The sequence below is a fragment of the Haliaeetus albicilla genome, chromosome 1, assembly GCF_947461875.1.
Source record: "Haliaeetus albicilla chromosome 1, bHalAlb1.1, whole genome shotgun sequence".
NCBI lineage: Eukaryota > Metazoa > Chordata > Aves > Accipitriformes > Accipitridae > Haliaeetus > Haliaeetus albicilla.
In genome coordinates this window covers 27263004-27287885 of record NC_091483.1, presented here as the reverse complement: position 1 = coordinate 27287885, position 24882 = coordinate 27263004, and the positions used below count along the sequence as shown (strand labels likewise).

Here is a 24882-nt window from a genome sequence, read left to right as displayed (position 1 = left end):
CCTATTCAAAGGCTAAAGAACTTCAGAGATAAAAACTCCCTATGCAAACCAGCCCTTAATGGGCACAAAGGGATATTTCCAACAAAAAGAATAATTTGGGTATATGTGAAATGAAAGGCACAGGGTTCAAGAGCTTCCCTGCCATAACTGACAAAAATTACACTCTTTGCCATGCCTTATGTAATTTTTTCATATTTGTGTTCTACCTCTCTACATTTCATCTTCAAGGACATGTTTGCTTACAGAAACAGTAGTGCATTGGGTCTGTACAGATGCGGGTCAACTCCTGCATCACTTAAATGATGGGAACAATTTGGATATTCAGCATCTTTAGAAAAATATTTTTGTTTGTCTATTTAGGGGCCTAACTTCAGGCAAGTGATCTGTTAACTTTTCATTATGGAAGTAAATTATAGCATATAACCAGCACCTTGGCTTGTAAACCTGTCACAGACTTTTTTAATTCCCCCAAGAATCACAGATGGTTTGAGTGACCAAAACCAAATTTACTGCATGAAGTCTAAGCAATTAGCCCAAGTTCTATAGTTTTTTTACAAACTGGCAGGGCAGTTACCACACATTTGGTAACAGTGGGTGTGATCAGAAGGATCTGGACCCATAGACACAAACTCTTCTTTCCCAGTGAGCATGAACCACCACTGCTAACAACTTCAATGCCTCTGCCAGCTAGGAAGGTCTGATAGAGAGAATATTTCCTTAAACTATAGACACCCATAAGTAATATTCTTCCCTATAAACCTGTTTCCTCCTTCCAGTGTCATGTGGTCTGTAGCACCGAAGAGGGCCAATGACAAGTTTCAGACAGTCAGTCATTTTCTCAAAAAAACCCAAACAATTTTTCCTCCAAACACAAAACCCCAAAACTATCAGGGGAAAAAGGTGAAGACTTAAAATGCCCTCACAGTCCTTTACCTCTCTTAAAATAAATGTGCAACACAAAATATCACATTGCACATTCCAAAAATAACTTCCTTGCCCTTGTATTTCTACCCTGCCTCAGGCTATTGACAAGAACCTTCATAAACCACCACTCACCAGCAGCATCTGGCAATTTTTAAAGTTCTGTAATAAAACCAAGAAAGCGTTGATCAATTTACTTGACACTTAAAAATAAATCTAATTCAGCCAGGGATTAACAGCAGAATTTTTAGGCCAAAGAATTTTGCCAGCAAGAGTTATACAGGAATAAATACTGACAAATCAGGTATCTAATGAACTCCTAGTCCTAACTTTCATTACAGAGAAACTACCATATCTAAGTAACACAGATTGCCTTGAGTATCATAGAAACAAAAAGGGTTTCTTCAATGGGTGGTTACTTTAGGGACCCCAGGTTCTGACCATATGCAACCTATTTTAGGCTTTTTTTAAGCCCAGGTTTTGCCAAAAAGTTAAAAGCCTCATTAGTTAGGCATGAAACACGCTCACAGAAGTTGAAGGCTCCACAGGTGATGCCAGCAAAGCTGATAAACTTCTGTGAGGCCTCCAATACTTTTTTGCTCCTGCCGGTTATAAATTTGTAAGCTCCTGAGAACTACATGGTGCCTCATGGGACACCACGACTCTTGACAGCCTTCTGGAGAGCTGTCAGTTTCACATGAACTTCTGATGCAATGGAGGTCTCACTACACCTAGAAGTGCAAACCATTCAGTCATTTTTGCCATTTTAGTAAAGGTAAAGGCATTTCTTGATAAAAATGCTTAGGTAAAACAGAATTAAGGCTGGTGATACATTGTCCTTTAAAATACATATCCCTTAAATGTCAGAAAACCTGGAAATTTGTATTTAAGCTCCTTATCTCTGGTGCTGTAACTTCACTGTTCTTCTGTCTCAAACTGTTTATGCCAACTCTCTGCTATACAGAGAAGATAACTCTACCCCAGCACCTGAATTCCACACTGAAGAGCAGATTATCTCCTTCAGTGCCTTCAAATATTGAAGGCAGCATGACCTCTAGAGGCAGACTTGCTCTGGTGGAACTAGTATGGATGGGAACAGACTAGAATTTGCCATTGGACTCAGTTTGAAGATGCAGGTTTCTGCTGAACTTCCTTAACTGAAGGCATAAAGCATTTTCAAAGAGATGAGGAATAAATCTCTGCTCAAACTGCTTGGATATCTTGATCTACATGCCAAGAGTTTCAGAGCCAATAAGAAAAAACATGCCAGAGTTAAATTGAAATGAAACTGGCTACATTATTTGTGTAGCTTTTGCATTTCTCTCTGGCTGTCTTTGCTGCTGATTACTACCATTTGGTTTCAGCTGCCTTGGGCACTGCTCCAACCAGTTCAAAATTAATTCTCGCAGTGGCCAAAAAACTTAGGAGACTTCTTCTGTACTGGGGTCCCCAGCCCATTTTGAGAGATCCAATAGGCTCAGATCAGCATCTGCACTTTTTACTGCTATCCAAACTAGAACAAACCTCTGAATATTTTGAGATTCACACATCACCACTCTAGTATTATTTCTTAGACACTCAAGTGTTGCCAGTATAAATTAAACAAGCTTTGTAACCTATAGTTATGGCTACCCGTGAAATACAACATAAAGTACGATGCAGAGAACACAGCTGCACTCACTTTAGTTCTACAGGTTTACACAGTTTTGTCAGATTTGGTGAACTCTAATTACGTTGAAATACCCTTCCTCTTGTTCATGGTCAGAAATCTTCCCCTTACCGGCATTTGTCTCTGTAACACCCTGCACCTAGGGGACAGAAGGAGGATGACAGCCTTACCTTTTAATTCCCTGCCTGTCCCAAAAGCTGAACAACGGGTCATATCACATTGCAAATGGCAGTTTTATGGAAACAGGGTGACCCCCAGCCTGGTAGTAACATACCATTTACCTCAGGTTCTCAGCTATAACATTAAATCCAAAAAAATCCAGCAACAATCTTTTCATTTTCCACTATTTTCCCACACTGAGAACAACATTCTGGTTGACATGTGAGGCATGACAATACACAGCTTCAGCAAAGAATGTTACACACATAAATACAAAGCAAAATGTCATGAGTAAGTAGGACACAGATCACAAGGAAGCCTGATCTCGCATGGAGGAAGCACAGCTGAATAGCCATCAAGTTATTCATCTCAAAACCAGGACAAGACCCCAGAAGGGAGCATAGCTATTAATTAACTCACTAAGACAACCGTGTTGTCTTTCACCTGCTAACAACCACACTTTTACCTTGGCTTTTGAGAATAAGGCCACGGGAAGAAAAAAGGGTTTTAGCTAGTTAGGAAACTCATCCACACTGAAACACATTGGCTTAAAGCACGGTAGGCTGGTCAGCACCCAAAAGCACTAAAATTGTTCTCCCACCAACTTCTCCCTTGCGTGTTGGAGCAAGGTGCACCTGGAACCAACAGAGGTGGTAGTTTGTCCTGTTCCCTCTTGCTGACAGGGCAGTTTGTGGAGTGATGTGGGTAGCACAACTGGGAGCCATGCACAAGTGTTTGGGTCAGAGAAGACCCATAAGCTTGTTCTCACAGTGCAGGCAGGTGGAGAGCAATGAATACATGACATGGGCGTGAAGAACACTTCAGAAGTACAACAGCAATTTAAAAAGGGATGGGAGGGAGCTCTTTTGGGGGGGGGGTGATTTTGTTTACTTTTAAAAAAGGGACACTTCATATCTAGAAAGCAATAAATTCCTACTCCTGTATTAAGGTAGATGGCCTAGATCTTTTGACTTCAAAGCAGCAGCATTAGTTTACACTGACCAAGAATTACATAAATCTGTTTTTATTAAAACTGTAATAGTTTGAGCTACAGAATTCCTCATTTCTCCCGTGATCTTGTTCTAATTGCTTACTGCTTGCTAATTTAAAGTGTTACCACTCTGGGGTTTGTTATTCTCCTTCCATTTCCAAACAACATGAAAAAAGTAACTGTAGTTGAAGAGAATATTTTTACAGTAAGTAAATGCAAAAGGCTCTGAAATACTCTTTAAAAAAGCCTTTATAACAAGTGAGGTAGAGATTTCTTTATCATTTAAAGTGCTCATGGCTCAGAAGTTGACATATTTTTATGTGTTGGCTTATTGGATCAGACATGGAGGCTATTGTTAAAGAAAGTGGAAGCAGACTGTGGGAAATAATGTCATAACTGCAGACACAAAAACACATTTCACTCTCACTGAAGTTTGTGGTAGTGATTGATTTGACCCTGAGGTGTTGCACGTACTGTAAAAGTGGACTGAAAGCAACTGGGACTGGTTTAGACCTAAAAAAAAATTAGGAGATCTTCACTGAACCATAAAAAATAAACAACTAGGAGACTGAACTTTACTGTGAAAGGAACATAACACAATTATCGTTACCTCACACTAACTTTATTCAGATTTCACAAACACTTGCTTTCGAAGTCATTACCTTGCATTAATTCTTCAGCAAAATTAAATATAAAATAAATAAAAACAAATATTTGGAGGCATTTACATTATTTCATGGAGCTATCCATTAACGGCATCTGAAAGACAATTTCTGGTTGCACTTCATCCTGTGAAAGAAAATTTCAACAACTTACAGGCTTAGCATAGATTTTTCTCAACTTCTCACATGATAATAATAATAATAATAAAGCTTACCCTCATTTTCTCTTGCTTTTCCAAAATAAATGAAAGCATTACATTAGCCTTCTCCTAAACTCTGTGGCTGGTGAAAAAAACCAGGAGATGTCTCTAAAATTTCATTCCTTACAACTGATGCACAAATAGTACTTTTGTGGTTGTAATAAATTGTTTTGCCTGAGACAGTTTTAATAAGAATAATTCTCCTTCCAATTTTATTGAGGTTAACATAAAGAAAAACTCCCTCATTCTGTACAAATTAGGTTTTTTATAATGAAGAAACTCAAGGCTCCGTAAAGAAACGAAGACATGTTCCTTCACATATTCACAAAGACAAAAGTTTTGGAAGAATATCCAAATAAAACTGGGAACATATCTATTTTTCAAGGATATTTATAGATACAAATGAATCTACACCATCTGAATTAGTTATGCATTCTGTATGATCTGTGTCTAATTTAAAATGTAAAATCACTAGTACTCCAACTCAGCTTTTTTTCCACTCCATTGAATGCAGTGTCCTGCTCAACTAGTCAGAAACTGAGAAGGAGCAAATAATAGTGTTTTAGTAATGATTTCTAAGACATACCTGGCAGAAAGCTTAAAAACAAATAAATTCACAACCAAAGTCATTGTCAGAGATAGATGCAGGAATTCATTCTTGTTTCAGAAGGTTGTGGTTTATACTAAATCTCCTTCACCTAAAGGTTTTTCCCTCTCCCCATTTTCTAGGAAAAACACTCATTAGCACCAATAGGTTTTTCACAATATGTACTTATATTTTAAAAAAAAAAAAAAATTAAGAAATATATTTTCCCTTCACAAAATGGAGGGAAACGTGAAAAACTGTTTCCAATTCTGATTTCTTCAGTCTGTAAGCAGTCTGTAAAAGGCATGGCATGGACTTGATTGTCTGAAAATGGGTAAAAAAAAATCAGATTCTTCTGTGTGTTTCACATTGGAAACTTGTAGAATCTTTTAGCAAGGCATTCAAAATCACTAGTCACTTTGGAAAATCAAAAGCTTTTACATTGAGCCCCTCCAGAGTAAAACCAGTAAGACAAGACAGTGCAACTGCAATTAAATCAAGACATCATGATTGTTCTTTTCAATGTGCAACTCTTCCATCTGAGTTCCTAAGTGGAATTTTTCTCATAAGGATGGATGCAATTAATTTTTTAACGATTGGATTGCAATAACCCGACAAAGACTGCATGGGGGCTGCATAATCAAGTATTTATCTGCAATATAATGATACAGAAACAATAAATCTGTCCCTTTGTGTTCTAAGAGACATTGCAGACACTCACAGGAAGAAAACAATAAACAAAAATAATTTTTGGCATTTGAATTTTTTTCAATGTTTAGTTAACAGGGATACTACTTTTAATTTATATACATATATCCAGAACATTCAAAAAGCAGATGGCCACAAAGAATGTTATGCCCTGTTTAACAATTATATTCCAATAATAAAACCACAATGTTCAGAGCAACTGCAAGAAGTCAATGCTTCTTTAATAGCTTCATTTGGGATTTGAACTAAGAAAAGTCACACTGCTACCACTATTAACATACCTACTACAAACAGACTAAATACCAAGCAACAAAAAAATGCCAGAAAAGAAGCTTATCTTTTTTCCTACCTTTCATTGTTGGAATGCTGTTTCACTGCTTGGAAAATGGTTCTGGCACCTTTTTGTCTTTGATTTAAATTAGGGACCTACATTATGGAGTTCAACTCATCTGCTAGAGCCACTCTTTTTTGTGCAAATAAACTTCAATTGTATCAAACCAACACTGTAGCCAAGAGTTGTAAAACAACCTTTGGGATGTCCAAACTGAGTAAGGTATCAGACAAGGCAAAGTAAATCATTCCTCCATTGCAGAAGGAGGCTTATTTATCTTTTCTCTAGCATGTCACTCCTTATAGTTTTTTTTTTTAATTCACATGTCTATTTTTTTCCCGATGCTGAATAAACATAAGTTCCAAAATCTCAAAGTTTCATGCCAAACAGAATTCTAGACAGATTTAATGAAGTTACACCTCGAGAAGGCACTCAGCTGCCTTGTCTTTCTCATCTTTCTTCATCTCCCTCTCTCTCTCTTACAGTTATATCATTTCTTGCCATGTTAAGCCCTACTTTCTGGGATGCACATTACGTCTGCTACGTTGCCCTTAACCTAAGAACATTCCATTTTAAGCAGCTTCCATCAGTCCAAACCTCAGCAACCAAGAAGCTGAGTACAGACGCAAAAGAGATTGGAAAGTGCACAACCAAGAGTGTGGATCCAAAAGAATAGTTTTCTGGTAGTGTAAGGGCAGAAAATAAAGAGGAAGAAAACAATACAATGAAATGATAAGGAAGAGAAAAAGACCTGGCAAGGGAAAAAGAGGAAACAAACCAAATCTACTAGCACCTGATCTTACCTTTGCTGGCATATTGAGCAAAATTGCCAAGGGTGATGGTTTTAGTGAATATGAAATATTTTTTTCACACATTTCTGAGCAGTTGAAAACTTACTACTCGGATTAAACATGTTTTTGAGTCCTCAGTTAAATCTTGTGTTCATATTTCAGCATTTTAACCTAACAAAAAAATTGAGAAATTTTTATTTAGGAAAGAATAAAACAAGTTATTTAATATGCAGAAAATCAAAATAATGTCTTGAGAGTATCTACTAATATTTCCCAATATTTTGCACTACTTGCTCATGAAGTCATAAAATATCAAAACAGGAAATTAGAAGCAAGAAAGGAAAACCAAACATCTTCAACTGTGATTTGAAAACAAAGTGTATACAAACAGAAGGCAACTACAGTTGATACTATTTTATCAAAAGAGTATTGCATGTGAAACTACTGAACCAACATATCATAACTGGGTTTTCTGGAAGCAAAGTTATAAGTTTAAACTGCAAAGGATATTTTTTGCCATAGGTGAAGAACAAAAGAAATAGTAAAGTGTTTGAAAGATGGATGTAATGAAATTATCAGCAACTTAGACTGTTGCCTTTTTATCCTCCAGTACTTCAGAAAGCAGGGATAATGTGAAGCAATAATTAAGAATTAAAAAGAAAAAATATTTCTGTGAGTCCTTCAATAGGTGGTAAAATTATATATTTTTTTAAATTAATCTTGAAATCTTGGTAAGCACCAAAAAAACCCTGAAAGACTTCATTCACTATATAGCATGCAGAAGACAAGAAGGTATCAGTAGGCCAGATAGCTTGACAGCACTCCAAGGCATAATTAAGAAAAACCTTATGCGAAATTAAGTCAATACAGAGCTAAACAGTAGTCCTCTGCCTTTTCTAATTTCCATATCCATATGTATTTTGCAATGGATCTCAGACTCCTTGATAGTGAATCTAAGCCCTCTGAAAAAGTGCTTTTTTCCTCTTAGTCTCTCCTTGCAGACTGTCTTTAGACACTTGTGTACAGTTGACAGCTACTGAACTAATAACTTTTGAAGGTAACAAATGCCAGTTGATACTGTTTTAGAAAGCAATACTCTTATGAAAGACACTTGACTTCCTTCTCAAGGGTTATTACAGAAAAAGTAACTGCACAGATGTAACAGATACAGACTTTTACAAGACCTCCGACTTCATTCCACATCACATTCAGTTTAAATCATGAACAAGTGAAATGCAACTTAGGTGGCTTAAAAACAAAGCGTTAGAGTCAGTATTAGAAAAAAACATCAAATGGCATTATTTCTTGTGGGTTCTACAGTATTAAGTCTCACCCAAATGAGTATTGTCTATACCCTCCAGAAGTCCTTAATGATGATGACAGTATATATAGTAAAATACGGCAATAACAAGGAAGACAGTTTTTTAAGACAAACAGATCTAAATTTCCTAGTCACTTGTATCCTTTTGGATTATATTAATTTTAATTCTGTGAAATATAAAGTAATGCATTTGGGAACATGGCAAGCAGGCCATGCCTACAAAATGGAGACCAACAATCAGGAGCCAAGGTAATAATGACAGCCAACTTCTCAGAGCTATGCTGTGACTTAAGAGGCTGTCATGCCTTTTAGATATATAAAGAAGGGAATGCGAGTGGGCAACAACACAGGATCTCATCTCTGCATGCAACAAAGCACAAGGGAGCACCTCATTCACTTTGGGTATCTGTTTTCTCTACATTTTTCAAAATATTTCCTAAAAGCATAAGTAAAACTGAAAGTGGCATTTTTCCTTCCTAGTCCAAAGTAGAACACAGCTAAGAGATGCATCAAGAGCTTTGGCCAATTTTAGCACATCATACAGTATTTCTAGCCACTGTCCCCTGAGATCTCACTCCATCCCACTCTAAGCTTTTCTCAGTGTGAGTTTGAAAGCTGCTGACTATGTGAATGACTTACTGACCTTCAATGCTCCCCATCCCTGCCCCTGATAAGGGATTTTCATGTTTAACTTTTGCAAAACTGTAAGAGATTACACTGGGGATAGCTTATATACACAGATGTATAGGCACACATCTACATATATTTGTGAAATCACACAAAGTGCACTCTTTGGGCCTGGCCATCCAGCCAGTTTTTGACCCAGCAAAGAGTATCCCTGTCCAAGCCATGAGCAGCCAGTTTCTCCAGGAGAATGCTGTGGGAAACGGTGTCAAAGGCTTTACAAATGTCCAGTTAAGCAACATCCACAGCCTTTCCCTCATCCTCTAAGCAGGTCACCTTGTCATAGAAGGAGATCAGGTTAGTTGAGCAGGACCTGCCCTTCATAAACCCATGCTGACTGGGCCTGATCACCTGGTTGTCACAGAGGCTCTGTTTATTATCCAAGCCAACAAAAATAGTAAGTAAACTTTATGACTTCCAATATGAAAAGAAAATACAAACTGCCACTATAAGCTTTGTAAACAGCATTAGCAACAACTTCTACATCTCATTCACTAAAGAATTACAAGTTTCCAGATTTATTTTTTCCTCCTGTACACAAAGAACAAGTATTTCCTTAGTCCCTAAATAATCTAACCTTGAATTAGATTAAAACTTCACTAATGGAAGTGCAAAAAGTAAGACCTCTGAAAACAACACAGTATACCGTGTCATTCATCACATTTGAGAAAAAAATGGCCACTGTTTCTGCAAACAGGGGTATTTCATACACATTTGTGAAACAGAAAACAAGTTACCTAAGTATTTCAAGCATATTTCTGCTATGACACTCGGATAATGAATAAAAGAAAACTTTAGCTTAGCAGCACACAGGGTAAGGAAAACCAGACAGCTTTTCCCTGTATCTCCAGCTCAGCCATTGTTTTATTAGTTGGCGTTTTCACAGAAAAATTTGAACATTTCCAATTAGAATACTCAAAAAAAGTATTTTCCTCTCTCAAACAAAAGGTGATTTTTAGGTGAGAATGGTTTACCTTTAGTACTAAACCATGACAAGGTATTGTCTTGGTTTCAGCTGGGATAGAGTTAACTGACTTCCTAGTAGCTGGTACAGTGCTATGTTTTGAGTTCAGTATGAGAAAAATGTTGATAACACACTAATGTTTTCAGTTGTTGCTAAGTAGTGTTTATACTAAAGCCAAGGATTTTTCAGCTTCTCATGCCCAGCCAGCAAGAAAGCTGGAGGGGCACAAGAAGTTGGCACAGGACACAGCCAGGGCACCTGACCCAAACTGGCCAACGGTGTATTCCATACCATGAGACGTCCCATCTAGTATAGGAACTGGGGGGAGTGGGGGTGAGGGGAATCACCGCTCGGGGACTAATGGGGTGTTGCTCGGCAGGTGGTGAGCAATTGCACTGCACATCATTTGTACATTCCAATCCTTTTATTACTACTGTTGTCATTTTATTAGTGTTATCATTATCATTATTAGTTTCTTCTTTTCTGTTCTATTAAACCATTCTTATCTCAACCCACGAGTTTTACTTCTTTTACTGATTTTCTCCCCCATCCCACTGAGTGAGTGGCTGCATGGTGCTTAGTTGCTAGCTGGGGTTAAACCATGAAAGGCATGGATCACACCATCAGACAAGGTTAGGGTTGCCTCTCTACCTCCACTACAACTGTTGAACTCAGCTGGATTGCAAGGGAACAGCTACCAAGATGAAATAAAAGATGGTTCTGTCAAGCCACCCACCTAGAAATTCCCTCACATTCTCCTGTAGTTTGAAGGCTCAAATGTTTTCTGCAAGCAGGTACCAGCAAGCTCTTTTAAGAAGTGAGATCTTCCCGAGAAACACTCATGATGGAGATAACAACTAAGAGGAAAATTCATGTATCGTGTGACACCACAGACACCACCATACTTAGAACATCCCTTCTCTATCCACCATCTGCTTCTGTTTTCACAGGTAATCTAGAATATGAAACAAGATAATAATTTACAATGATCACTTCTCATCCATCTTGCTGACAACAGCTGTAAGGAAGGCGACCAATCACAATACGTATGCCCTCTGTGCAAAAGACTAATAAACATAAAGAAGAAAAACCAAGTACATTTCTCTGCAAAATATTCTTTTATAATTTTCTACAAAGGCAAATATGAGAGAATAAATGCATATGCTAGCTATACAATGCTTGATCTCGTTTGCAATGCATTAGAGAAAATACGCCCAGCAGCATATTATTTGGACATATGTGTCACATTGACTTTTTGGCCGCTTATCATCAAATGCCAAACACGGGCATGCAGAATAACATTTGCTTCTTTTATTCTTCATATAATGAAAAGCATTTCCCATAGGTACTTAAAATATAAGAATCTTAAGGAACACAAAAGGCTTCTCCTACTGCAGGATTTGCTTTTAAATTCTATTTTTTCCCTAAAGGGCCTGATTTCTGACATAAAGAGAGCAAAGGAAATAAGAATAGAGGTCTCATTTCTGATTAAAGATGTACCAACTGAAGAACATCCTAATTAAGGAATGATAAATTGTCTGGGGTTTAACAAAGACATTCCTATTTTCTAGATTAATTTTTAGTCTCTAGAGTGGACATATTTTCCAACATAAAATAGAAAAGGTTAGAGGGTTGCAGATAATATGCACTGTTTGGCATAATTTTTTCCAACCTATGGCCTGACTTGTGTTAGGATATGTCATTATGTCCGTGCATTCAAACAGGATTAGTGGCAATCCTTGCTATTTTTCAGCTTCTCTGATGTTCTCTTTTGAGCCTGTTACCTTTTAATTTCATACCCTGTGAACACAAATACATTTATATAACTCTGGTGGTCTTCCAATGAATACACCCAGTGCTTTCAGTATGTACCACAGATTACAAAGATAATCAAATGAAAGGGAGATACAATGGCTTGCATTTTTCTTCCTGCCTGGATGAAGAGAAGGAAACAGGAGTAACTGCAGTCCAGCTCTTCATTTTATATATGTTTCTTCTCCTCAGCTCAGTTTCTGACATTTAAGGAGAATTATTATTCTTTTTAACATGCCTTCATTTACAGAACAGGCCATTTATGACAGTTTTCTACCTACTATACTGAACTCATGTTGGTAAACATATTTATTGTAATAAATGAGTTACGACTAAGAACTTCATAATGAAATGGTAATAGTACGTAAGACTCTCTTCTTCAAAGCACAAGCCTTTACTACTCCAGCTAATGGAGAATCCCTGGCAGCCTGTGACAGCTACACACTTGTAACCAAAGCCAGCCATAATTTCTTCCTGTTCAACAGAATTTCATTCTCAAATATCAGTAATGCTGTGCCTTTAAGGACATAATAAAATAGATTTCATCATACATATAAAGGAGGAAAATTTTGGCTTTTTTCTTAACACAAAAATAAACTTCTAAATCTGTCTTAGGACATTTAATAAGGACATAAGCAATTAAATTTGGATCTTTAGTGCAGGAAAATCCTGTATTTTGTTTAGATTCATTTGCATTTTCCTTCCAACTGACCTTAGTCAAATTACAACATCAAACTTTTTATCTCTCAGACCCCATCTGAGTTTTCTAAGAATCTGTGAAAGGTTAGAGTCTTACATTAACAGGACATACCTGGCTGGACATGAAAGCAGGAGGGGAAAAAAAAGTCAGCAAAAACAGCATTGCAGATTTGCATTAAGAACTTTTATATCTGTCTCTTCATGTGGTTTCCATTCAGCACTTAAAAAGTAACTCTGTGTGAGGAAAAAAAAAAAAAGTTTTGTTAAAAAGTTCTGCTATTGCTAAACGAGGTCTCATTTGCATCTGCTGACAAAAGGTTTTATTAGCATAACACTGGAAAGCCAATGAAACCAACAGCAGCAAAAGAGCAAACTGTCCTGACAACTTTATTTTTGTTAATAACAAACAGAAAGAACTGCATGATCATTGTCAAACAAGCTCTGGAGCTGGTCCAATTCAGTCTGGTGTCTACTTAATTTCAGTATTTCACTTCAGGAAGATCATTAGTGGGATCTGAGTGTATAGCATTGGCAGTTATTATAATTTAAAAAAAACACTATCAGGTTAGTTGACAGTGACCTACATTTAGTAAACCCATTCTGTACTTAATTTCATACTCCACTTACCTTCAAATTATCCTTTCCTTTGAAATTTGTTACGAAGTCCTCAATAATATTGCAATGAAGCTCATAATCATCCCAAGTTTGCTTTCTGCCTTGCCTTAAATATGCATACTACCTGAAATATTCTTGAGGGACAACCTGACTAGACAGACATACTAAAAATACTTGATATTTTACATAAAGTTTTAATATAAGCTTTTTCAGAACTCTGGGAAAGATATAATCTAATTCTCCTTCTCCTAGTTCATTGAGATCTGGGTTTCACTTTTCTTTCATTATGGGAGCTTCTATATCCTCATTTCTATTTTCTTTCTTGCTTTTATCCCTTTGTTTCACATGAACTTTGATGCAAGCTAAGAAAAGTATATTCTTGGGAAACTTGCCTATACTATCTCTTAAACTCCTCCTCTCCCTCCTTTGCAAAGATATGCAGATGTGGGAAATTTACGACACTGGTAGAACATAAGAGCAGGTATATGGGGTCACATCAACAGTGCATTGATTCCCATACCCTTTCTCCAAAAGTGGTCAGGCACATAACAAGGGAACAGTACAAGAACACAGCAAGCAGCTGGGGACACTGTTCTGAAGTATGTTTTCAGCTGCTAACATCTCAGCTTCAGAGACTTCACAGGCAGTATCCTTATAGTATGTTAAATTATGGTTTACAGCAAATGATGAAGACTCACTGACCGTGTTTACTAATATAAGTAATCTGCTCTGTGACCATGCCAAGAAAAATTTTGTCCTGTATAACTTGCATGGTACAGACTTCACAGGCATGTATTTTATGTAGCTTCTTCCATGTTAAGAGAGTAAGGTTACTCTCAGGCACATAACCACCAACTTAAATGACACCCTAAGCAAGTCTCTATCACTGTAATCAGAAGTTTTCAAGGAAGTAGAAGAAAATAAAAAACACAACCACATAAAGTATCACAGTGGATAAGAATGTTTTATATCTCATTTTTATATTTAATAATCTATTTGTCTTTGAACTTGCTAACAACAACAAAGGAAAAAATGGAACATTATATTGATCTAGGACATATTCTGAACTTCATTAACAACAGAGAAATCATTTACAAAAGACCTAGCAGGGTTGTAAATGATGAAATAAATATGGAAGGGGGAGGGGGATGGGAGCTAACACAGTACAGTTGGAGAAAAAATAATTGATAACACCAATAGCTAACTGGAAGAAGAATGTATTGTCAAAGAGAGTTAATATTATTATGTATCTATATTGCAACAGTGCCTGGAAGACCTGCTGAGAACATGGCCCTACTGTATTAGGAGTTGTGTAATAACAAAATAAAATAAAACAAAACCAAAAAACCCAAACAAACAGCTTGAATCCAGTCCCCAAAGACTTCTTTCTCTGACAGCAAATCAGGAAAGCATGGCTTAAAGCTACATAATGTCATGGACCAAAGAGGTGGTCCTCTGCTGTTAATTACGCATAAAGTCACAGCTGTTAACAATGGACTCTTATACTGTGCCCTCTACACTACTATAAAAATATAATGAAATGGGAAAGAAATTTAAATTTGAGAATTAAAAATAATTTGGGGTTAATTTATATTGAAAGATTCAGAGTGCTAAATATTAAATGTAGGGTATGACTAAAAGGTATTTTCAACCATTGACAGTGAAAACTTGGAAATTTGAACTGAAATAAATATCAGAAGTACTTTTGAAAGGCAGAGAGAAAACAGTTATGTATTATTAATGTGAATAGAATGTCACCCTCAAGGGCAAACCTCTACAGTAGTAGCATATCACAAAACAATTAAGTTGTTTTTTCCTTGTGTAACAAGATCAACTACTTCATATCCAAGAGTAGGAAATTATAACTACTTTACCAGATAGGTAGTATTTCCTCATGTGACTTCGCCATTGGAACAAAAAAAAAAAACCAAACAAATCACCAAGCAAAAACCCCTCCATCAAAATGTTACAGAATCTGTCTCAATCCCGAATGACATCAAGTAGAAATTGAGTTATGTATATAGAACATTCCATTTTCAACCCATACTATAAATCCCTTCCAGTATATTGTGTATATTAAAGCAGATGGCAAGAAGCTTTGCTGTTAGTTGTCTATTATGCAAATGGAAAAGTATTGTTTAATGCTTAAATAGCTTTGACTCACTTTGCAAAGAGGTATTTTGGTTTTGAAATTTTGCTGATCATAGGTTTGGAAACTGATTTAAAGAGAGATGTTTCTTTTGAGTTTTACTGCTGTAGTAGTTTTCACCCCTTTTAAGCCTATTTTTTTCCTGCCAAAATGCACAATTACTTGATAACTAGCAGAATCTGACTTAAACTTGTATCCTCAGTACTGACTTTCCAAGTGGCTATCACAAATGGGCACTGGAGGGTAATTAAACCAACAAGATTGCAGCAAGTGGAAAGCTTGCTTATCTTGTACTTGTCAGCATGTATATAACACAGCTTTCCTCTCTGCCAGGAGCCCCTAAATCTCTGCAAAATTGGAACCTCCTGCTTCAGCTGATTGTTTGGCAAATTATTCTTGTGCTACAGCTCAGCACAGGTTTTTTGGCCATAGATTATTTCTACAATATTTTTAGAATGCAAACCACTGACATTGAATTTTTTAAAACATACAATTTTGGTGCACTGTTGTCTAGCTGAGCGTCTTTATGCAACGTCCATGCCACAAAAAAAGCGCTGTTTACTCCAACAGTTTGGATCCAGACTGAATGAAAAAAACATGTTTATTTTCTGAATCGCTAATGATTCAAAACACTTCAGTGAGGTCCATTCGCTGCTATAATCTTTCATGAATACTATGAATTATCCAACAGAAGCTGCCATACTGTTGGAGGCAAATTATTAAAAGGAAAATCTGTTAGAATAAACTGTGAAGTAAACATCAAAGACTAGGGGAAGAGATCTTCTTTAATGCTGAGTTTAATCACAAAAAATGTCACATCCTCTGGTCTTCACTCAAACAAAGAAATTTCAGTGGAAGTTTTGCCTGGAAAGCAGTTCAGGATTGGGTTTATTATCGGTCTTAGGATCCATATCAAGTTAAAAACTAGTGAGGATTATCTGCTTTGTCTCAAACACTGCCAACACTATCTATGGCTTTTTGGGGCTGCAGATAGTCAACTTTCTGAACAGTTTTTTAATATCTGATGAACTTTCTGATTCTTAAATGATATCTGCTTTTTGAGTCCTTTATTAATACTATAAATCAGTGATTATTAGGCCAACAGATTAGAAAGCAAAGTATCTGGGATCTAGTCTGACTTTCAACTGTTTGCTATGTACCATCAGTATATCACATCTTTTCCTCAATTTCCCGCTCATTCACTTCACCAGTTAAGGAATACTGAAGAAGAATACTAAGAACTGTTTACTACTTTTAAATATGTCTGTATGGCAGTGTTTTAGTTCTGCTCTGGTCATCTGCATTGTATTGTTACACAGCGACACTGTTGAAGATCTCTCTGAATTTGCATAATGTTGTTTATGATTTGTCTCTGCTTAAACAAGAGCAAACATAGCCCCAGTAGCCCCATATTCCAATGTGAGTCAGTGAAAACCCCTGTGTAGGTTTGAAAACTGTCTGCATTTAGGTACAGTGATTACAGGTTAATGTTTTTCATGAGATCCTCTGAATAAATGCATATATTAGCAAGCAAGATATTAGCAATACTGGAGTAAATTTATCTGATACATGCAACAATACTCTAAGAGTGGTTTTGATCTAATAATGTAATTTTACATGCCTTTGACTTGTAATGGCCACCAGATGCAATAAAAAGATGGGAAATTAGGTGGGCAATATATTCGGTAAGGAACTTAAAAGTTTCTAAAAAAATAACAACAGCACTGCTAACTAGATTTATAATGACCTTGATAAACTAGCAACCAACTACTGCCAGTGGAAAACCTCCAATAAATTCAAAATGCATTTTTGAAGATAAGCAAGATACCACTGAAATCTTGTTTTGACACCAATGCCACAGTTTCCCATCCCTCTTAAACCTTTCCAAGGCAGGATTAGTAGTGCTTCAGGTATATTAGGGGACTTCTTTTTTCTCTATACTGCCTAGTCCCATGTCTGTCCACTAAAACTGTCCTTAAGGAACTTCATCCCCTCTAAAGGCTGCAGTTCAAGATGGCAGGGGGAGCTGAGCCTGTGTCTCTTAGGCACATGCAACCCCCTACATCAACACAACTCCCACAAGCAGAACTGCATTGACCACACCAACACAGTAGCTCAGCTCCAAGTCCTTGCCAAAGAGACAGGAGCAATGCCAGCTGTAGACATAGAAAGAAATGTGTAAAGTATCAACACACATAGTTTTGGGAGGGTTTGAGCATGGGCACAGAGATGAGCAGGGGCACAGTAGGGCCAAACCAAGCTCTAGAAGTGAAAATGTGTTGTAAATACTTTGCTGTTACACAGCTACTACATTAAAGCCACAATACTACTGTGGTACTGATATACTATTCATCATTAATTCACACTTGATAATCCTGTATATTTAATGAAATAGAGTCTAAGAGAGTTAAAAATTACCCATTGAGGAGGCAGGAATAGTATAGTCATTCATTCTCTGCATCAACTTTGCCAGATGTGTCTTTTAATTCAACCACATAAAAGGATGATTATTTGTATTACAGCATTCACTAGCAGCTACAGAAAAGTGGGGTCGCACTTACACGGAAAACTTAGCATTTAAATAGAGAGGAAAAGATTCCTTCTAGACAGAGATCAACAGACAGATAATACAAGGCTAGGAACAATGAAACCAGTAGGAGATAGATGCCTAAGGTGGGGTGGATTCACCAACAAGGCAGAAGCAATAGCTGTGGTAGGACAGAGCAGCATGAGCTCTCCACCCTGTGGGACAGCTGCATCCCTCTCAGCTACGCACCTCTGAACATCTGGACACAGTGACTTGCTCCAGTTCACCTAGGAAAGTGGCAGTGAAACCAAATTAATTTCCTCCAAGATCCAGCCTGGCTCTTAATCATGAGAGCCCTTCTTTTGGGGGTTGAATTTACTATGTTTAAAGAACAGTGTACCCAGAACACTTGGACAAGTATGAAACAGGAGTGCTAGGACAGAGATGTACTTTTTTTCCTCTTGAAGCAGTTGCAATTGCAGTCTTTTGGTTTGGGGCTCTCTTGTTTGGGGGCTTATTTTTTGGTTGGGGTAGGGGGCAGGGTTGAAGGGGTGGGTGGGAGCTGTTAATCTGTTTTTTTAACTAATACATCTGATCTGGAAGTTTTCAGGCATTAAAAAGTACAGCAAGCCAGTTCTAGATTTCTTATTTCCTATGCCACAAATAACAAATGATACTTGTTATCAATGAGTAACCCACATCAAACAAACAAACCACTTTAGAAGGACCAGTTCTGGTAAATACACCAGACATTCACAGACATTACACAGAAAAAACCAAACCATTCAGGCACTTGATGCAAACTATTCACCAGGGTTTAATGTTCATTGTCTAACAAGTGGGTTACTAATTTATCAATATACATTATGCCAGTTGCACAAAATCTCCTGTAACTATAACTTGGCCAATAACTTTATGAACTATATATGACTTTTTAAATTCTATCTTTTTATTCATATAATAATCCTCCATTTCACTTGCAAAGTAACAGGGTACTCAGTGCAACTAAGGATGACTGTCTCGCTGTTAGTAGAAAAATAGTCCTTCTATTGACTTGAAGGGGTTTGGGATTCATAGGTTTCCTAGCAAAATGCAAAAGCAAATAGTTTGATCCCTGTCTTTCTGATACTCACCATGGAACAAGTGAGAGATTTTGCCAGATGAGATTAATAACTTCATTTGGAATTATTTATCAGCACTGATCTGAAAAGCTTGTTGACGTCAATCTGTACCTCACTGCTCAGGAAATTATTAACTTTTTTCACTTCCCCTTTACCCTTAGCTTTCTTGCCTTTAAGCTATATTAAAAAGTTTATCAGCATAACTTCTACATTTAAATCCTTCTCCACCAGCAGCATGCTTTCAGTCTCTGTAATTTCCTCTCAGTAAAATGGTGGTTAAAATTGTTTGCAACAGCATTCCCAACCTGTTCTGACTGGTTCCTTACTTAATGCCAGAATAACTGATAGCTGAAGTGCTATATTCTCAGTCTTCATATGTAATATGAATATGCCAAATGCTGAACAGGTGGTTTCGATTCATTATACAATTTACACAGTGGCTCACTCAGACAAAATTCAAACAGAAAGGTAATGGACATGTTATACCAGAATACTCAAAATAAGGAAGCAACAGCCAAACCAAGAGTAAAATTATTTTGCAAATTCACTGAATGTTTCTCTAAGTTTTAAGATGGTCTCAAGTTTGACCCTGCCCCCTGCCTTTTTTTTTTTTTTTTTTTTTAAGGCTTGAGCTCAGTAAATATTTCAGCATAAGCCTAACTGGGTATCTGCCACAGAGCAAAGTTTAGGCCCCAATTGATTATATTTACTCAAACAATGCAGTAAAGAATCAGGTCATTAAAGTAAAAGAAAACAGATTAATCACCAGATATATGCTAAGACAGAGGAAGGGATAAGATCATACTTGGATTTCATGCTTCTACAACATACTTGTCTGAAAAAAATGAACAAGTAGGTTTACCTTTTCTAGAAATGTTTCACTCTTTTCTGGCAGAACAGTAGAAATATGGAATCCTACATTCCCATTCCGGAAGAGATAATGTTTCTAGTTCACTTGGTCAACTTTAGACGTTGGAATCTGGATAATAAGTGCTGTCAAGAGAGAAAATTCTCTAATATAAGTTTGGCAGTGAAGTCTCAGAATTCCCAATCTCTGCAGTGTGATGCAAGTCTATGCTTTTTATAACAAAAGTAGAGAATTTTGAAAAGGTACATACAACTATATGTAGCACTACTGCAGTAAGTGTTACAACTGATTATCTATTGACATTTTTATTATGTTCTTACCCCATGACTGAAGTGTTACTCAGCCATGCTGCTCCTGTTTCAAGAGAAGCCTTCTTAAGCACAATTCAATCTTCAATTTTCCAGCTAAAAGAGAATTATACTCACTATGATCAAAATAGAATAAGGGAATCAAAAAACATTACTGCTGCTCAACATTGTCATTTGCCTAAAAGGTGAGACAACTGGTGGGAGGTGCTTTTTTGTAAGGCAAACACAGCATAGTTGAAGTTAAGAAAATTAATGGCTCAGGAGCTAGAGCTGGAGGGAACACTTACAAAACTGCGTCAAAGAGAAAAAGGCAGATGAACAACACCTACAATGAAGCCCTACAATGAAGAATTCTATACCTCTTTTAAGGTATAGAGGCTCTGTTTCTACAGTCTCCAACGTATCCACACGCATTATTCATCCATTGCTGGTCAATCTTAGTCGAAGTAGTCAAAGTTGTTTGAATTCCTTTGGAACTTATCAGTTCACCTATGTCAGTATGCATATGAGGCATTTATTGAACCATAGACTGTTACAAAGTAATTATTGTTATATAGTTTATTATACTATATAATCCTTATTATAAGCAACAAGAATGTACAATATTTACAACACAGGATGAATTTCATTATTCTGAAGTCAATTTTGTCCCTCTGAATTTAAGGAACTATAAAGTTTTTACTCTGAATCCAGCTCGCTTAGTACCTACAAAAAAGAACAAGTAGTACATTTTCATTGTTAATTTTAAAAAAAAAAAAAAAAAAGTGTTTCTGAGTCTTTGAAATAAATATTGTTCAAATGAGTCAGATAAATTCACATTAAAAACAAAATTAATACTGTTCATGGTATTTTCTTAATTGTTTTTCTATGTGAATACTTTCCGGGTTCCACCCAACATCAGGATCTGGCAAAGATATTGAAATAAAGCCAGGAAGGACACTTTCATGCTCTTTCCAGCTCCCATCAAGCTTCTGGCATGTAACTTGTTCAGCCGTCTGTGGGACGAGAAGAAGAAAGTGGCAATGAAAAGAGCATATGCATGACAGCAGTTAGTCAAAGTCAGCCCACTGAGGAGACCAATTATGACATTCAAAGCAACAGAAATAAGTGGAAAAGAAAAACACATCCTAACCCAGTGCAGTCATCCTAGGATGTGATCCTTCTGATTTTGCCTATTGTTCCATAACATGAACTGGAACAAGACCTAAGCCTTTGGCTGTTTTGTGCAACAAATGTGTCACTAACTGACATTTTGAAAACACATTAGCAAAGGTCCATCTTGGATATCTTCATAAAGCTGATTCTGCATGATGTTGAGTGCTTTAGTCACCCTTGAGTTCATCGGAAATCAAAAATATCCAGTGCTGCTTTGGAACAGATGCTCTTAAGAAATGTTACAAGAAGAACCGAGAATTTGGTTGAAAACAGGTAGTAGTCTGACACAGCTGCTATGTGACAGCTCATTAGTGGTTTCTGACTGCTCCAAGGAAAGTTGGTAGATATTTATTTGGAATGGACACATCTGGGAACAATAGGATCATAAAAAAGGCCCAGAGAAAAGTGAAATAATGAAGCATTGTGCATAGTTGTTCAACAGTTGGGCTACGGTACAAAATACACTTGATGTTCATTTTCCTGTAAAATAAGAATACAGGTGAAAGGAGTTACTTCTGTTCTTTCCCTTCCTGAATACAATGAGTTCATAGTGGAAAACAAGTAGCAAAATATTCATTACTTTTTGACTTACAGGTGCAGAAACTCAGCTATCCAACAACCCAAGTAAATCCTCCTTAAATTCAGGCTCCTTCTTCTGTCAACAAATCAAGATGGTAGTTTAATGTCCATTTTCCCTCTTCATGGGAACTGTACAGTGCCCTTTTGAAAGCCCTTCTTTACAGAAAAAGCTCATACCAAGAGAAACTGGATTTGTGCCTAAACCCTCTGTGACAGATAAGATGATTGTTATTTTTTTTCTTTACATTAAATTGCTCCTCTAAGAAATTAGGTGGACAACTTGGAGAGGGGTGTAAAAGACTGTGCTTGGCAGATACGAGGCACGATTGATGGAAGAAGGCCAGACGGTTTACAAGATGCAGCAGGCCAAAGAGCTCCAGCAGGAAGCTTCATATAGGGGACAGAGTCACTGAATTGACAATGGTAGGGACAAGCCTGCAAAAATAGAGCAGGCAGGAGAACTGGGGAGGAGTGGGAGCAGGTGAAATCCTTAAACCTGTCATGCCTCTCCTTATAAATCACTTCTAATTTACTTTACTCAAAAAGTTTTGGTTTTTTGTTTTGTTTTTGTTTTGTTTTGTTTTTTATTGTAGTAAAACCTAGCCTTGAGCTTAAAAACATTTGAGTCCATTTTATGGAAATCATAGGAGGTCTAAGACATGCTAATACTGACCAATCTTTGGCCTCAAAGCCTTTTCTTAGTTTGCAAGGATAACCTTCTTCCTTAAAGTGAGAGAAAGACTACAGTGAGAAAACAATTCAGAAGACAGAATTTTTCCTTAGTTTTTCCTGAAGTTCACCTTTTCTTCCTTTCTTTTTTTTTTTTTCCCCACCTGAAGATATAGATTAATGAAGAGATAGTAACTCCCATGGAACAGATGTTCTTCTACAGTTGAGGAAGGTGATACAGTACAAAGATAAATAATTTTGTTGTCTTATAAGATGGGGGGGGGAAATCATACATCTAGCTTTGTTAGAACAAACAAAAACTAGTATTTTTATTCCAAAACATCTCCCTCAAAGTGTCCAGATTTTCTTCCGTGGGTCAGTTTTAACATCGCAACCAGTAATTTTCATCTGAGCAATAAGATTTTTTTTTTTCTTTAAATAAAACTTTTCGTTCTTCCCTTTTCTCCCCCAGGGTTCATAGAATAATTTAAGTTAGAAGACACCTCTGGAGTTCATCTGATTCAGCCCCCTGTTCAAAGCAGGTTACTCAGGACCTTGTCCAGTTGAGTTTTGAATACCCCCGAGGATGGAGATTTCACCTCCTCTCTGGACAACTTTTTCTAATATTTGACTACCCTTGCTGTGAATACGTTTTTTCTAATGACTAAAAATTTCATTTGTTGCCTCTTATTTCTTGCTATGTACCTCTAAGAAGTGTTTCTCTTCATCTTCTCTAACCTATCCCATTAGATAGCTGTAGACGGACACAAGGTCTCCCTTTAGCCTTCTCAAGAGCTGAACAAAGGCAGTTCTCCCACCTCCTCTTGCTTCATGTGCTCCGGTCCTCTGATGGTCCTTGTGGCCCTCCCCTGGACTTGCTCCAGTATGTCAATGCACAGCCACACTTGTCTCATGTCCTCCTTGTCTCCTAGGAACCCCAGGTCCTTTTTGGTTTAGTTGTCACTTAAGCCTAAAGCAAAAAAAAAAAAAGGAGTTAATATTCATAAGTTTAAGTAGGCATTCTGGTGAAAGATCCTAGTGTTTTACTTTACCAGAGGCTTAGAACTCGTATCAGTTCTCTTCCTGAAGAGCTTGGATTTGGTCTCAAATTGTGAAAAGATGATTAGGCAAAGATTCAGAAAGTCTTACAAATGCCCTTAGAATATAAAAACTACAATTATAGCACTCTTGCATGTGTTATTGGGGCTATTCTACCACAACCTTGCATGATGAATAATAAATCAGGTATCTTTACTTCTCAGTCCAATGTTGCATCCTAATAATCTAATTTTTATGGAAAAATGAACTGACTCAATGTGAGTAATAAATAAAAGCAATAATTTCATTTGCTTCATTTACAAATAACTTCAGGCTGAAACCAAACTATTTAAACTGTTGTTTAAAAAGGTCAGCTAACCAATATTTATTATAGCCGAGGAACTCTTAGTTTACATAATACCAAGACACAGGAGGAATTTATAAAGAAACTCTTTTGATAGAAAGGCCTTCTGGGGAAAGGATTATGCTGTCCTCATCATACAAAAAAAAAAAAAAGAAAAAGAAAAAGAGAAAGTCTCTTATTCATTAAAAGATTTAAGCAGCCTTTACAATATATTTTTTAAACATTTTAATTGCATTAAATTCCTGAATCAGAGAAAACTATGTATTTTGTTTGCTTATTTAATTTTGCATGTCATGGAACAAATAAGTTCTCCCAGAGTTAATTAACAAACAAACCTATGCTATTCATAGTAAAGCTAATGGATCCAGGTGGTGTTCATGTAAATCTCTGACCTCCTCCCACAACTATATCTAGCATTACTTGTCAAGATTCTTTCAAGCATGGTAAGAGTATAGAGGAATTTGAAAAGTTTATAAATCCGAAGACAGAACACCAAATGTACTCAGCATTTGTTTTTCATCACAGGATGCCTTATTACCATTATATTTTCTTATCTTGCAATGTTTTTTTTCTTCTATGATACTGAAAGGCTGTTAGGTCTTTAGCAGACTGCTTTCCAGTTAACTCAAATAAGCAGCGTTCATTTCAGCAGGCATGGGCAATGTATGCCAGCAATAAAACAGCCATTGAGTTCTCTATAATTCTTATCACCTTCAACAATTTGATGTAATAACAGCCCACTTTGTACTGTTTTTGTTTTGTACTGATTTTAAAATGTTATCCTTGAGTGTCAATTTAAAAGCATGAATAGGTATAACATCCTATACACTCTGAATGGATTTTCCAGTATATTGAATACAGAGAAGAGGGGTATTAAGTTCATGCACTTCAAAAGTATACAATAGTTTATCTGTATTTTTATATAGATTTTTAGAGAGACTTTATATAGATTTCATTTTTTCAAATTTTTTAATGTAGAGATTTTTAGATG

The 24882-nt window shown here is 36.7% G+C and overlaps 1 long non-coding RNA gene across 1 annotated transcript; it reads right to left on the bottom strand.

The window, feature by feature from the left end:
* Positions 1–6532: 6532 nt before the first annotated feature.
* LOC138685369 (uncharacterized) lies at positions 6533–24557 on the bottom strand. Its single transcript, XR_011324588.1, has 4 exons — positions 20099–24557; positions 12611–12732; positions 10724–10942; positions 6533–7189 (listed from the first exon to the last, which is right to left on the bottom strand). It is a non-coding gene; the product is annotated as an uncharacterized lncRNA (long non-coding RNA).
* Positions 24558–24882: the final 325 nt, after the last annotated feature.